Here is a 15,885-nt window from a genome sequence, read left to right on the forward strand (position 1 = left end):
GAAAAAGCCTCAAGCAAATCAATAAGAGGGTTGTGGATGAACTTTGAATAGGCAAGTAACCCAAGCAAATGGTTTCTCGATGAAACTTCTAAAGGGCTAGGTCACATGGTCTAAAAAACACAAGACACTCGAATGAAATCAAAGAGAGAGTGCCCCTAACCAAAAGTAATTAAAACAAGCTAATTGAGGGACAAGAAACAACAGGGGATAAGAAAGATTGATGAATTCAGGAGATAAAGTTATAAAAACAACTTTTCAGGAATCAACGCAAGTTACACACTGAGAACCCGAGCTGATCACTATGTCAGCGCAATTTTTACACAGGCCACCCGAGATGTCAGCGCAATTTTTACACAGACCACCCGCGCTGATCCAATTTCAGGGGTCGTCGCGGGAATTAAGCTAGCAACCCAAGGTCAGCGCGGGTAAAAAGCATACCAAGTGGCGCTGACATCGCGACTGTACACGTCTTTTCCGCGCTGATCCGATTTCCAGGATCGTCGCGACTGTTAGGCATAATTACGCGATGACCACGAAGTCAAAGAAACAGCTATGCGCTGTCAGCACGACTGTTTTGACATAAACCGCGCTGAGGCCACAAACAGGCAGAATCAAGCCAAAAGCTCCCAAACCAAGGCAATAACTCTTTAAACAATTTAGACACCTCCCAGACTGAACCAGGAAGTCTAAAAGCAGAGAACTAATCCCCAATCTTTGAAAAGAGAGTAACAATCAAACTCAAAAACAAGAATGAACAAAAAGAGGCAAAGGCCATCTCCTCAGTGGAGTCGCCAAATTGTTGGTGAGGTAAATCCCCTCTACGGATAGAGGCGATCCCTACTAGCCCAGAATGGGTCTAGCAACAATCAATCAATGCTACTGTGCAAGTTCCTAATTGCAAATAAAAGAGAGGCAATGAACACCTACTTGGATTCCAACGCTATTGTTTGATGAAGAGATGCCGCTCTCGCTCCTTCGTTCTGGCCGGTCACGATCCTCCACGATCTCCGTGAATAGATACCTGCACACACGAAGAGAAAGACAAACACAAGCGTGAAATCTAATAAAAGTAATTATACATCAGTCAAAAAGGATGTAATTCACATTAACCATTACAAAGACAAATGAGAATGGAACCATAACAGTAGTCATCTATTATCAATCAATAACAGAGAAAGGTACAACCAAAGTTCTGACGCTGAGTCCTTCTCTAGAGGGTCCAGCCAGCAAGTCTCTTAAGCATTCACCCTTGGAGGTAGATTCTCCCAAAACAAAGCTCTCTCTCACACAAGCAATACTCACAACCTTCCTTAAGCTTTCTCTAGCAAATCCACACTTGTCACACCAACTACCTACTAGCAGCAGCAATCTAAGCACTATGAATTCCACACTATCCAAAACTATCCAACTACTAAACTAGCTGCTCACGGCAATGGTGGAGGTTTAAATAGGAGAAGGAGTCTCCATGAATGGTGGGAGGATGAGCTTAACTCCAAGGAAGGTGGCTCAAATGACGAAACAAACATGCCAGAGAAGGGAGGGCGACATTGACAAGGCCAACAACCAGGTCTGGAGTCATCTGGAAGGTCGGCTGTTAGAACAAACTCGCCCAAACTGGATCAGCGCGGGTCCATAACTGCACTAGAGCGCTGACATCGCAGCTGAATAACAAAGAAGGTCATGTCAGCGCGATCAGATATGAATAACAAATGCGCTGGCTCATGAAATTCGATCAGCGCGGAAAACACGTGTGCTTCCGCGCTGACAGCGCATTCGGTCTGTTATGGAGCGCCCATCAGCACGATTATTTGGCCAAAAGTCGCGCTGATAGCAAAAACTTTGGCAAAGTGGGTCATTTGGCCAGATTAGAGAGCATGAGCATGATTGATTTGAATTCATGACATAGTAGGGAGACTGACAGGGAGACAGTGACAAATTACTGTGTAACAGTGGTCTTCAAGCCCACATACCAGATGGTATTCCTATCCCAAATGGGGTAAGGTCTAGTTGGGACTTTATACCAAGGAGATCCCCTTACTGTTGGTGGTGAAATTCGCCCCCGTCAATAGGTTTGAAACCTTCCAGGAGTAGTTTGAAGCATCATATGGATTTTTTTGGGTAAAATTTTTCCGTGTAAGTGTTGCACCTTTTTTCCCTATTCTACACATAAATACCTTTCCAATGGCTTAAGAATTGTCTCAATCAAAGTTCGTATGAAAAAGTTATGCCACTTGGAAGTTGAGCTTCCTATTTTTACCACCATAGTTCGAGAGGATGTCACGTCAATCCCCATTATTCATGGAAAAGGGGCTAGCCACATGATCATTCTAAATAAGACTCTAGAACAATCAATATTATAACTCTAATTAAAATTTGAAGGAGTCAATCCTAACCACTTCTATGCTATCAGGTTGTGTTATAACTAGGCCACTAGGAGAAACAGGGGTTTCATTCTTTTCAAGTGCATTTTGTTCCATAGATGAGCATAATAGCTAAGAGGGATAGGGAGAGAGCACACACAAAGGATTTGTGCATTTTATTTGCCCACAAGCCATGGGCCTTGATTCTTTGTATGTGCAACCATTTTCTATTCAAAGAAAGAGAGTAGATCGACCTCACTCCCTAGCTATATTTTCTCTCAAAAGGGATTATTAGATATATCTGGTGTCAATTGTGGTTTATGAGTTTTTTTTCATTGTTCTCTATTTTCTGCATAACTATAATTTGCATGCATATAGAATAAGCAGTAATTAACATATCCAAAAATATAAGTAGAAATAAACCCTCATTGAGTAGATTTTAGATTTTCTAATATATTTTATTAGATTTATTGCCGAATTGTTTAGTGGAATTTACGGATCATACAACATACGACATCTCCCTCTCTTGGGGAATATTGTAAGTGGCACATCTACAATTGTATTTTATGTGATATTTGGCATTGCCTTCTGTTAGCGCTTGGAATTCACCTAGGCTGAGATAGACAAACTCTCAAGGCTACATCAAACCATTTCACCTCGTAGCTAGCCCTACGAGGTATGAGAAGGCTCTCTCGGGTCAGATTTGATAGATCTTTCAATATGATTAGGCTGACCAATTAATAATAAAGATTTTAGGCTAGTAAATTGATAAGGGGGTTGATTTAATGATTTTTGGGGTTTTTGGTGGCAATTGGTGGAAGTGCAATTCAAGGTGCGGGGATTGAGCACAGTTTTCACAGGGGGATCTAAGGGGCAAGGTAGGAATGAGTGCTGATGCCTTAATCTGATATGGATGATCAGAGATGATAGAGGAGAAGCTAAAGAGGGCAAACACACAATTCGAATCCTCTCTAGACAGTAGAAAACATTAAAATTGAACAAACTAAAAAGCTGAGCATGTCAAAACATGAGTTCAAACTTTACCACTTCATCTGTCCAATTTAGAAGCATAAGAGAGATGTGAAACACATAAACAAACTTACAAGAACATGTAGAGAACACACCATCAACAATCAGATCCACAAGAATCCTCAAAGATGTCTGTAAAACCCTGGCTTTCCTTGCCTTCAATTGCAGAAATAGATGCACAATATACAATAAAGCTTCCTTACACAAGAGTCCAACCTCCAACCTTGAAAAATGAGTAAGATAAGGCATAATATAGACCATCTAACTCCTTTCCCCACCTCTAGGGGTCGAGCTCAGCTTCCTAGGAGCAGTTTGAACTAATTCTAAACTAAGAACTAGAAAATAGGCAGCCAAACAACTTGCCTCTATTACTTAGCTAACTTATCCATGCATTAATTTTTCACTTTTTACATCAAAGAAGCTTCTAGAAGGGTAAAGAGAGATAAAATCTACCAAAGTGCCATGAAAATATTACATTTATCCATCATCTACAAGTAAAAATAGTCAACCATAGTCAAAACAGTGTTTTTTGACCAAAAATGTGAATTCTGGCAAATCTGGAAGTTCTGGTCGCGCCCCTGGAAGTTCTGGTCGCGCCCCTTCACAGCGGTTTTTGAGTGGGTTCCACTGGTCCAAATCAGGTGCAAGATGGCTCATTGGAAAGCTTGGCCTGTCTACTTTCCATCCCAAGTGGAATTTCTGAATTTAGTGTTGATTTGACCCCTCAAAAACCATTTCTCCCAAGGTCACTTTCTGCAACTCAAAAAGTGGGCAGAAAGTCATTTTTTTTTATGTATTTTGAGCTTTTGGAGGCTCAAATCTCAAAATCAGGCTTCTCCCAAGTATTGGTAATTTTTCTTTTTGAATGCCCTTTCCAAAAATGTCAAGTTTGCAAAATTCCGAGCAGCCCTTCAAACTGGTCTCACCCGGGGTGAGACCAGTTCTTGGGAAAAACCTGTAATTGGCACAAAAAATTCACAAATGACAAAATTTTCTCCAAATTTCTTGAAATTTGGGCTGGGAGTCCCCAATAAAGTACCATGCTCAGTCAAAGAGGCTTTGACCAAAATTTGGAGTGGATCGGGCGTTTTCTTTCGTTTTTGTGCTTTGGCCAACCGTCCTTGGAGCACCTTCGTTCTCGCCGATATTTTTGACATTTCTCTCAAACCATGACACCTGTGTAAAAAGTGAAGGAGGTTTTTCTTCTTTGGCATGTTATGGACAAAAACCTCTCTCAGTTTTCCAAAATTCATCTTTGATTGCTCTGGAACATCATTTGAGTGAGACTTGTCCCGATGTGTGAAACAAGGAATTTTGTCGAAATGGAGCGAGATGAAAGGGATAGGGGGCTTCTAAATTCTTGGGGAAATTTGTGGGAGTGGGGAGGGATGTTAGGAAGCAGGAGAAAGTGGAATCTCAGTGACTGAGTGAGGGGAAGGGGTCAAAAAGAGCAAAACACAGGCCCAACCTAGAAAATTGCCAAGTTGTAGCTAGAAACTAGGGTTTGTACAAAAATGAGGAATTTGGCGGATCTAAGGGATGGGAAGTGTTTGTTGAGGTACTTTAAGGATAGGGGAAGGTGTATGAACATCAGGAAACAAGTTTTGCCGGTGATTTGACCATCCAAGAAAAATTGCCTTCAAAACCCTAGGAGAGGGAAATGACCTTGCCTGGGTGGCAACTGAAGCATGAACAAGGTGTCAAATGACTCATTAGACACTGACATGATAATGACAACCCTCTGAATGATGATACACTCAGCTGAATGATGACATAGACTGACATTTGGGCAAACTTTGAACAGAGTGAAAGCAAACCCTAGACCTAATGCTTAGTGACCAAATTTTGCTTGAAAACTCTTTGAAATGACAAAATTTGACCTTGACACTTCAAAATCACTTTGTAAGAGCATATTTGATCACTGTAGGAAGGCTGGAAAGACTGACACTAACATTGGCTCCAATGGGGATGGTAGCTCCTTGGAGGTGCCAAGAACCTTAGACATCTGGGAGAGCAGACCAGTGCTTGCAACCATTGGGCGATGGAGTCATTATTTACACATGTGACCCAACACTTTGACACATTTATTGAATGAAAACTTAACTGAAAACTGACTGAAACTTAACTGAAGCTTGACTCAAACTGACTCGATGGCAAACTGAAATAACTTGAAAAACTTACTCAACAGACCAAACACAAATGACTCATGACTTGACTTAAAACAAAACTTACAAAGCTTATGAAGGGCAGCAGTCCATCAAGATTTGAAATCATGATGACAACCACCTGTGTTTCTTACAAGACAAAATACCATCAAACTATATCAAAATGCCAATGCAACCAATCAAGCAGATGCCTTCTTGATTGATTCTTCTTATCAGATCTTCTGGTCAACATTACAAACCTATCCCTGGGCATCCAAAAACATAGCTGACCGTGATCTCCTTCATCACTGAACACTGCAATAAACACTATCACTGCTGGCTGCAACAAACTTGCTAGAGGATCGTGAAAAACATGAAGATTTGCCACTGCCACCTCCTGCTGAAAGAACAAGGTGTCTTTTGTTTCAAATTCTGATCTGCCTTCCTCATGTGCTACGGTGAAAGTATGCTCATGGGCTTCAAAAAATTCTGAACAAGTAGATGAGCAGATCTCTTCTTGGAAAAACATTTCAGCACATGAAACATATGAAGAATCTAAAAGGTAATTCTGTATGCTATAATCTTCGGTGGTCAGACAATATGGTAGGTGATCTTCATATGATATGACAGCCAGATTCTCATTACATTCTTCAATCATAAGGAAAGAAACTTCAGCTGATTCTTGAGGTGCAAAAATGACAGTTCTATCATCTACCATAAATTCATCCAAAGGAACTGTTTCACTTACTTGAATGAAGATCTCATCTTGATTTTCATGAACTGACTGAATTACCTCCTCATGCAGGCTTTGCATGCTGTCTTCTTCTGTGGGCAGATCTGAAATAAGCTTTTCTCTTTCACCATCTTCAGCCATATAACAAATTTCAACCTGCTGATCTATAAAGCTGCTTACAAGACTGTCATCCTTTTCAGAAGAGGAAGAAGGTCCACCATCATTTTCTTGACCATGTGAGCACTGCAAATCTGCGTTAACTTGAGCTGGAGCAAGACCTCTCAAGAGCTGATCTATCTCCTCTTCGGACAAAGGAGATAATGCCTTTTGCTTTCTTCTGCTCACACAGTGAGTGTCTTCATTGATTTCAAGTGAAGGAGAATATAGATTTTCCTCATACTTTTGATCCATTTCATGCAATTCCTGTTGACTGTCAAGATGCAAAATTGTTTCATTTCCCACCGTACTAAGATCTTGGTCCTGCTGCAAATTTTCATGATCATCTCTATGGGAATCCACTAGGTTCTCTTCATGTTGCTGAAATGGATTCTCATACAAAACCTCCATGATCTCATAATCCATAAAATTATCATCTTCATAATATTTCTCAAGGCTTTCGATAAAACTATAAGCATGCTTGCAGCAGTCATGAACCAAATTTAATGATGGATAAGAAACTTGATATCTTTCAATGAACAAGGCATGAAAATCCTTTAAACAGTAAATACAAGCAGGCGGCAAACCTTCATACCAAGATTGGGCTGCACCTTCCAGAGTGGCCAAGAATATCTTCATCAAGCAATCTTCCGGAAAATCCACCTTCAACTTGCGAATATGCATATGAAATCTGATTAGATGAAGAGCAGCATCTTTCTTACCATCATCATTAAATATAGGCAGATTCCTTGACCAATCTACCTTTGGAATTTTATTCGGAAAACCTGGGATGTGATCTCGGCTCAGGGGAGCATATCTTCTTGCAATTAGATCCATCTTGAAAACCTCAAAGCTACTAATCCTCCTGCAGTGAAGTCGCCATGAAGCATGAAGCACGGATTGCTGGATTCTTCAGTGAATGGAGTCGCCGGGTGAATGATCTCAGCCTTGTCAGTGTCTGATCGTTGTTCACCATCAACAATCAGATCTGAACTTGATATATGTGCTGGGGTAAAGTGTCAATGAAGTGAGGGTTTCAAAAGCTCACGGAGATTGACTGAAGCAGCGTTTATCTACTAACGCTGATGTAAAACAAGAGCGTTTTCGAAGGCTTCTGGCGTAACTTCAGGCTCCGTCTAAGACTTAAGAAATCACACTACAATGAGCAAATTACAAATTTGTTCTTCCCCAGTATGGTCGCCAATATGTTAGCGCTTGGAATTCACCTAGGCTGAGATAGACAAACTCTCAAGGCTACATCAAACCATTTCACCTCGTAGCTAGCCCTACGAGGTATGAGAAGGCTCTCTCGGGTCAGATTTGATAGATCTTTCAATATGATTAGGCTGACCAATTAATAATAAAGATTTTAGGCTAGTAAATTGATAAGGGGGTTGATTTAATGATTTTTGGGGTTTTTGGTGGCAATTGGTGGAAGTGCAATTCAAGGTGCGGGGATTGAGCACAGTTTTCACAGGGGGATCTAAGGGGCAAGGTAGGAATGAGTGCTGATGCCTTAATCTGAGATGGATGATCAGAGATGATAGAGGAGAAGCTAAAGAGGGCAAACACACAATTCGAATCCTCTCTAGACAGTAGAAAACATTAAAATTGAACAAACTAAAAAGCTGAGCATGTCAAAACATGAGTTCAAACTTTACCACTTCATCTGTCCAATTTAGAAGCATAAGAGAGATGTGAAACACATAAACAAACTTACAAGAACATGTAGAGAACACACCATCAACAATCAGATCCACAAGAATCCTCAAAGATGTCTGTAAAACCCTGGCTTTCCTTGCCTTCAATTGCAGAAATAGATGCACAATATACAATAAAGCTTCCTTACACAAGAGTCCAACCTCCAACCTTGAAAAATGAGTAAGAGAAGGCATAATATAGACCATCTAACTCCTTTCCCCACCTCTAGGGGTCGAGCTCAGCTTCCTAGGAGCAGTTTGAACTAATTCTAAACTAAGAACTAGAAAATAGGCAGCCAAACAACTTGCCTCTATTACTTAGCTAACTTATCCATGCATTAATTTTTCACTTTTTACATCAAAGAAGCTTCTAGAAGGGTAAAGAGAGATAAAATCTACCAAAGTGCCATGAAAATATTACATTTATCCATCATCTACAAGTAAAAATAGTCAACCATAGTCAAAACAGTGTTTTTTGACCAAAAATGTGAATTCTGGCAAATCTGGAAGTTCTGGTCGCGCCCCTTCACAGCTGTTTTTGAGTGGGTTCCACTGGTCCAAATCAGGTGCAAGATGGCTCATTGGAAAGCTTGGCCTGTCTACTTTCCATCCCAAGTGGAATTTCTAAATTTAGTGTTGATTTGACCCCTCAAAAACCATTTCTCCCAAGGTCACTTTCTGCAACTCAAAAAGTGGGCAGAAAGTCATTTTTTTGATGTATTTTGAGCTTTTGGAGGCTCAAATCTCAAAATCAGGCTTCTCCCAAGTATTGGTAATTTTTCTTTTTGAATGCCCTTTCCAAAAATGCCAAGTTTGCAAAATTCCGAGCAACCCTTCAAACTGGTCTCACCCGGGGTGAGACCAGTTCTTGGGAAAAACCTGTAATTGGCACAAAAAATTCACAAATGACAAAATTTTCTCCAAATTTCTTGAAATTTGGGCTGGGAGTCCCCAATAAAGTACCATGCTCAGTCAAAGAGGCTTTGACCAAAATTTGGAGTGGATCGGGCGTTTTCCTTCGTTTTTGTGCTTTGGCCAACCGTCCTTGGAGCACCTTCGTTCTCGCCGGTATTTTTGACATTTCTCTCAAACCATGACACCTGTGTAAAAAGTGAAGGAGGTTTTTCTTCTTTGGCATGTTATGGACAAAAACCTCTCTCAGTTTTCCAAAATTCATCTTTGATTGCTCTGGAACATCATTTGAGTGAGACTTGTCCCGATGTGTGAAGCAAGGAATTTTGTCGAAATGGAGCGAGATGAAAGGGATAGGGGGCTTCTAAATTCTTGGGGAAATTTGTGGGAGTGGGGAGGGATGTTAGGAAGCAGGAGAAAGTGGAATCTCAGTGACTGAGTGAGGGGAAGGGGTCGAAAAGAGCAAAACACAGGCCCAACCTAGAAAATTGCCAGGTTGTAGCTAGAAACTAGGGTTTGTACAAAAATGAGGAATTTGGCGGATCTAAGGGATGGGAAGTGTTTGTTAAGGTACTTTAAGGATAGGGGAAGGTGTATGAACATCAGGAAACAAGTTTTGCTGGTGATTTGACCATCCAAGAAAAATTGCCTTCAAAACCCTAGGAGAGGGAAATGACCTTGCCTGGGTGGCAACTGAAGCATGAACAAGGTGTCAAATGACTCATTAGACACTGACATGATAATGACAACCCTCTGAATGATGATACACTCAGCTGAATGATGACATAGACTGACATTTGGGCAAACTTTGAACAGAGTGAAAGCAAACCCTAGACCTAATGCTTAGTGACCAAATTTTGCTTGAAAACTCTTTGAAATGACAAAATTTGACCTTGACACTTCAAAATCACTTTGTAAGAGCATATTTGATCACTGTAGGAAGCCTGGAAAGACTGACACTAACACCTTCATTGTTAGTTGGAAGATAAGTATTTTGTGACATCTCCTAGGCTAGATCAAAGGAGATGAAATATTATTGTAATGAGAGGGTCGTTGAAGCCTCCTTTTAAAAAAGGCTCCCCCTCACACTTTTATTTGTTGTTGATTGGTTATTGTGAATACCTTTTGAAAATCTACCTATTGAGATAATTTGGTGTTAACTCTTAAAACTTGTATCCCTTGGTTTTTATTTGGTGCATAAGATTGATTGTTCATTTCTCAAGTGTTCTACAAAGCTAGCAAAAAAGATCCATGGAATGATAAATTCTAACACTTGAAAGGAAATCATTTTGGGGTAAATTCTCTCCTATTTCCTTTGCTAGTTTGGTAGTATTTTAATTCCTTGCTTTGTCTATCCTTCTAGAGCCCTAGCAAGGGTATTAATTACATTAATAAGCTATCGTTGAGATTTCTAGTGAAGGTGCTCCTTCTAAAACCCCTTCTTTGTAAGGTCTTGGTTTTCAATTTCATTTTGATTAGATAGGAGAGTATTGCGTATTTGGCCCTAATCTCATTCTAATCTAAAACGGAAAATAAGCCATTTACAATAAGCATATATTTTCGGCCCCATAAGCCCTTGTTGGATAAGGAACTTGTTTTCTCCCAGCAACCTCTGAAATTACAAAAAACCCAAAATCCCCCTTTTCTCTATTTATGAAGAAATCTAAAGTTAAGTATTGGATAAATCTCTAGTTTAGTGTTTATTTGAAGGCATGTTTCATTTCCTAGATTAGCATAGATTAAATTTTGATGTTAATATTGTCATGTCAAAACCCTAATTGTTGAATTGGCCCCTAGGATTGTGCATCTAAAGTTTATTTCTCTTTCTTTGGATTGTTTTCATTGCGCATGTGATCTGAATTTAAGAAGGGAATGAAATGAAATACAGATTTAAAATCAAACACAGAGATAAAGTGAAATCGGACTTCATTTAGTAAATAGAAATGTTGAAATTGTTTACATGCAGAATGAAAGCAAACAAGCTTGAATGGTGATAGCTTATCTATGAGAAGAGATGTAATAGAAACATACCTTCCTGAATTGTGTTACAACGAAGCTCAAAGGTCTTTTTATAACAAAGAATCAACGAGAAACCCTAAACACCCAAAACCCTAACCTTAGGAGATGATTCATGAAGCACCAAAGGCTTATGGGCATTGGCAGGGTAAGTTGGAATGTCAACTTTCCAGGGTCATAACTTTGGCATATGATCTTTGTTTGGTGTGTATGATAGCCCGTTAGAAAGGTCTATTCGAGGAAAAACTTTTGATTGCAAATATTGTCAAAGACTCAAATTTTCCTATTTCCCCAAAAAAACATCGTTTAGGGCCTCAAAACGGCTCCACAAGTTCAAGACTTGAAATTACGAATAACAAAAAACTTCCAAAATAGGAAAATTATGGTGTGAGTTAGTAGAATAGGTGAGTGACCACCAATATCCACCTGAATCATCATGTAAATTTGGAAGTTGCATAAAAAAATGGCAAAAACGTATTTACATAAGCCTAAGTGTATAGTTAATGCAGTCAAAGAATATCTAGCATATAATTGGTGCAAAATTCATAAACTAAAAAGATTTTATCAAGTTTCTATAAGTTTTTGTAGCATCAAGGTGTTCTAGTCTCGAAAATTTGTGGAGAGGCTAAAACACATGAGTTCTCCATAACCCAAAAATCGTTTTTGGAAATTCCACCCAAAAGTGTCTCAATTAGATTATTAGCCTATTTTTAAATATTTCTTAAGTCTAAAAGTAGAAAATCTGGTTAATTAATCAGAATTAATTGAGATAAGGTGTGAATCATCTAGAAACTCACGCGAATCGACTATGATATGATCATAGCTCTTGATTAAGTTTTAATTTTGGTCAGTGGATGTCCAACAGAAGATTATAAGAAGAAGTCAATGGGTAGATGGAGAACATGCTTGTGAGACACACAGAAATCAATTTCCTTGGAGAGTTCAATTTTCCAGAAGCAGTAGCCGGAAGAGTTCAAGCTTCAGAAGGGTAGCAGAGACAAAGAGGGGCAGGGACAGTGAGGACGAAGGAAAATTTTCCAAATTCATCGAGTACATTGCATAGCGGTAGAGATAGCCACAGAGAGGCTACACAAGGGCTACGTAGAAGCCTCTAAGAGGCAATTCAATCTTGCTGGGGAGAAGCAGAGTTTCAGTTCCAGAGGCCGGAAAGACATTCCAAAGGCCAAGAGAAAAGTTCTCCTAATCAACAGCAAATTAGACGGCTTGAGGAGCAACTAATTCAGGCAAAGCACAGAAGGGACTGCGTAAGGGTGATGCAGACCTGCGCATAGGCTATTTGGACGACTCCCTTAGAGTTGCAGTCAAGAGCCCGGGTTGCTTGTGGGGGTTAGGAAAATTCCTCACTAGATTTTTGCTAGTATTTTTCTCTACAGGATTGCCAGATTTCGACATCTAGTTGTACTCATAATTTATCACTACTACATAATAATATAAAACCCTCAGCTGCTTCTCCGGTTTTCCCAAGTTGGGTTTTTCCGGGGACATTTATCCAAAAATAAGTGTGTCGTAATTTTGTGCGTGTTATAGAATATTTCTCAGTTTTCAGCGCTATTATTTCTCGCAGTATTTTTTTGAAGGTTGCAGTGTGTTTATTTCGTTGTTGTAGTAGCAATAAATTGGTAATTTAATTAATAGTTCAAAGAAATAATTCCAGTTGTTGCAATAAGATTTCAGTAGTGAAATTTTCACATGGTATCAGAGCGTGATTTATCAGACGGGGAAACTTAGAAGAAAAAACATAAATTCGTTGTTCAAAGGGAGCAGTTGGACGAATTTCTGAAGGTTGCGCAAAGCCTAAGCTAGGCAATTCAAATTGCTAGGTAGATCGATTTTTTCAGTGCAGGTTGGAAAAAAAATTCGGCTTACCATATTCAATGATTCCAGCAGGCAGAGGGAGTAGCAACAACTCAAATTTTCATTGAGCAGATTCCTTGTTTGGGTGCAAAGGGGTTTGCAGTAGCAGAATCAGCGTAGGGTGGAAGAGAAATAACAAAAACAGAGGGAAATTTTCCCTCAGAGAATCTCGAGTTTTAGAGATCTAATTTTTTCAGTTGCAAATTGGTAGTAGTTGTGAGCAGATTTTCTCACTCCATAAGGAAGTGAGTGTAGTAGATCCAACAATCGAGCAAAGGGAAAGAGGGAGACTTTTTACCAGATTTAGAGATGGCAAAGATAGCCACCGAGAGGCTACGCAAGGGTTACGTAGAAGCCTCTAAGAGACAATTCAATCCTGCTAGGGAGAATCAGAGTTTTAGTTCCAGAGGTTAGAGAGACGTTCCAAACGCCAGGAGAGACATTTTCCCAATGAACAGCAAACTAGACAACTTGAGGAGCAGTTAATTCACGCAGAGCGCATAAGGGACTGCACAAGGGTGACACAGGCTTGCGCAGAGGTTGTTTGGATGGCTCACTTGGAGTTGCAGTCAGAACTTGGATTGCTTGTGGGGGCGAGGAAAATTCTTCACTAGATTTTTGCCAAGTATTTTTTTTTTGTAGGATTGCCAAATTTCGGCATCCAATTGTACTCGAAATTTCTCACTGCTGCATAATAATATAAAACCATCAGTTGTTGCACCTGTTCTCCAAGTTGGGTTTTTTTGGGGACATTAGTCCAAAAATAAGTGTCATAATTTTGTGTGTGTGTGCTAGAATATTTCTCAATTTCCAACGCTATTATTTTCCCCAGTATTTTTGTGAAAGTTCTAGTGTGTTTATTTCATTGTTGTCGTAGAAAAAAACTGCTAATTTAATTAACAGTTAGAAGAAATAATTCCAATTGCTGCAATAGGATTTCAGTAGTGAAATTTCACAGTTTCATTTACATCTTCTAGTTGTGAACCTTTCCTTAAGTTTGTTCTACTTGCATATCTTTCACTTAAAGGCATGCTTGGTAAATTCAAAGTAATTCTTACAAAAACCCTAAAGTGAATTTACCATTTGATTCAAGTTCTCCTTTCTTCATATTGGATAACTTATTATTCAAGTAAATTGGGATGTCATTTCATTGAATATCATAAAACCCTAATCTATAACGTAATACCCCTTGCTCTAAAAGTGGTTATTTATCTCTCTTCAGTTGATATCTCTCTTTAGTCTCAAATTTGGATTTTATACAAACTAACAAATAAAACAGATCTGGAGATCAAGGACAAGAAAAGTTATACCTTGGAATTGCCCTCCCTTAAGCACATAATGAATTGTTCTTATCACATCATCATCTAAAGTCAATTTGTTTTGTAAGATTACATCTCTTGTGGTTTAATTTAACTTGGAGTTGTCTCTATTGCAAGTTAATTGACTAAGTTGATGGTTTACTTCTTCAAAGTTATCATTTGCTTGGGATGGTAATCAACTTATTATATTCTATATAAGATATCTTTAATTCAAACACAACAAATTAGATTTGAAGATTAGTCCACTTGTTCCTAATTCACACATTCATCTAAGTGGATTGTAGTGATTTATGCTTCTTTTTTTATCGAAAAGTCAATTTAAAGCATTAAGCCACTAAGCTATTGGAATTTTGTGCTCTATATTGTATAGCTTTGTGTGGATTCTATAGTATCATTGAAGTAAATCTTTGATTTCCTCAAATAAACCATAATTAAGATTTATTTAATATATCCTAACAATCAAGTTTATATCAAAGGGATACCCCACTTAGCCTCTTGAGAGCCGGCAAATAGTGAAGGAATAGGTGTGTTGAGGTTACATTGACACAATGCACATCAATTACCCCAAGGTGGCATCCATGGATTGAGATTTTCCACTTAGATGCTAGTTTAGGCAATAGTAGAGTAGATTCACACGAAGATAAGAAATTTTTTGGACCAACAATGGTTAAATGATCTCATCTTCATTCAATACACTTTCCAGCTAAGGCACAACCGGTGGTTGAATAAAAGACCTAATATGGATCCCATTGTCTTACATAATATTGATCCATCCTCAAAATGGGTAGAGAAGACTCACCTGGTAGAGGTTGATGTTGATGACTTGAGGCGGATGGGTTTCGAGTCTCGACAATGATCCACTAGTAGCACTAGGCATGGAAGGCAATAGCCATGCTACTACTAGTATTACTACTAAGGAAACTGTTGAGTCCAAGCCAAAGGATGATCCTATATTTCACACCAAGGATCCTTTGTCCAACAATTGTGATGAGTTTGATGATTGATCCAGTCGATCATTGACGTGCAATAGGCTAGTAGCTTGTAGCATATTGCTTTTTGGACTTTAGAGCTCATTTCGAGCCTCGTTGTTTATGCATTTTGTTTTAAATATGTACTGCAGTTGATGTCATTTTGTGATACACACTCGTACATGGTATATACATGACCATAATTTGCATATTTCATATATATATATATATATAGATGTGTGTGTTAAATAAAATTTCATATTTTATGTAATTTTTAGTGAACGATTTCATAAACCAGGTCATCGACTAATTCCAATCTGAGTCCGATGTAATCCTCAGCAGGTTCGAAGTCCAAATCTGAGTTTTCAAAGATTTTGCCACGTTGCCCTTTACAAGTTGCCGGGTACTTTTACACCCAATGTATTTCATGATTGGGATAGAGTCCATGAGGAAGGGGAGGTGACTAAAGCCTTATCGATGTGCAATGAAAGATCTTTTCCAGATGAAGAGATTCAAAGCCACATCATAAGGCAGTGGCAAGATTTCAAGGCCCCAATGCAATTAATTTCCTTTGCTGATGCAATTTAAGTAAGAAAGAATATGTTGCCAGGTACTATCAATCATTTCTTAAATTTTCATATAAATTTATTTCTTTGAATTTCTTTGATTTTAT

Source organism: Pinus tabuliformis, chromosome 4_2 (genome assembly GCF_031772625.1).
Source record: "Pinus tabuliformis cultivar Carrire ecotype Pingquan chromosome 4_2, CPIR1, whole genome shotgun sequence".
Taxonomy (NCBI): domain Eukaryota; kingdom Viridiplantae; phylum Streptophyta; class Pinopsida; order Pinales; family Pinaceae; genus Pinus; species Pinus tabuliformis.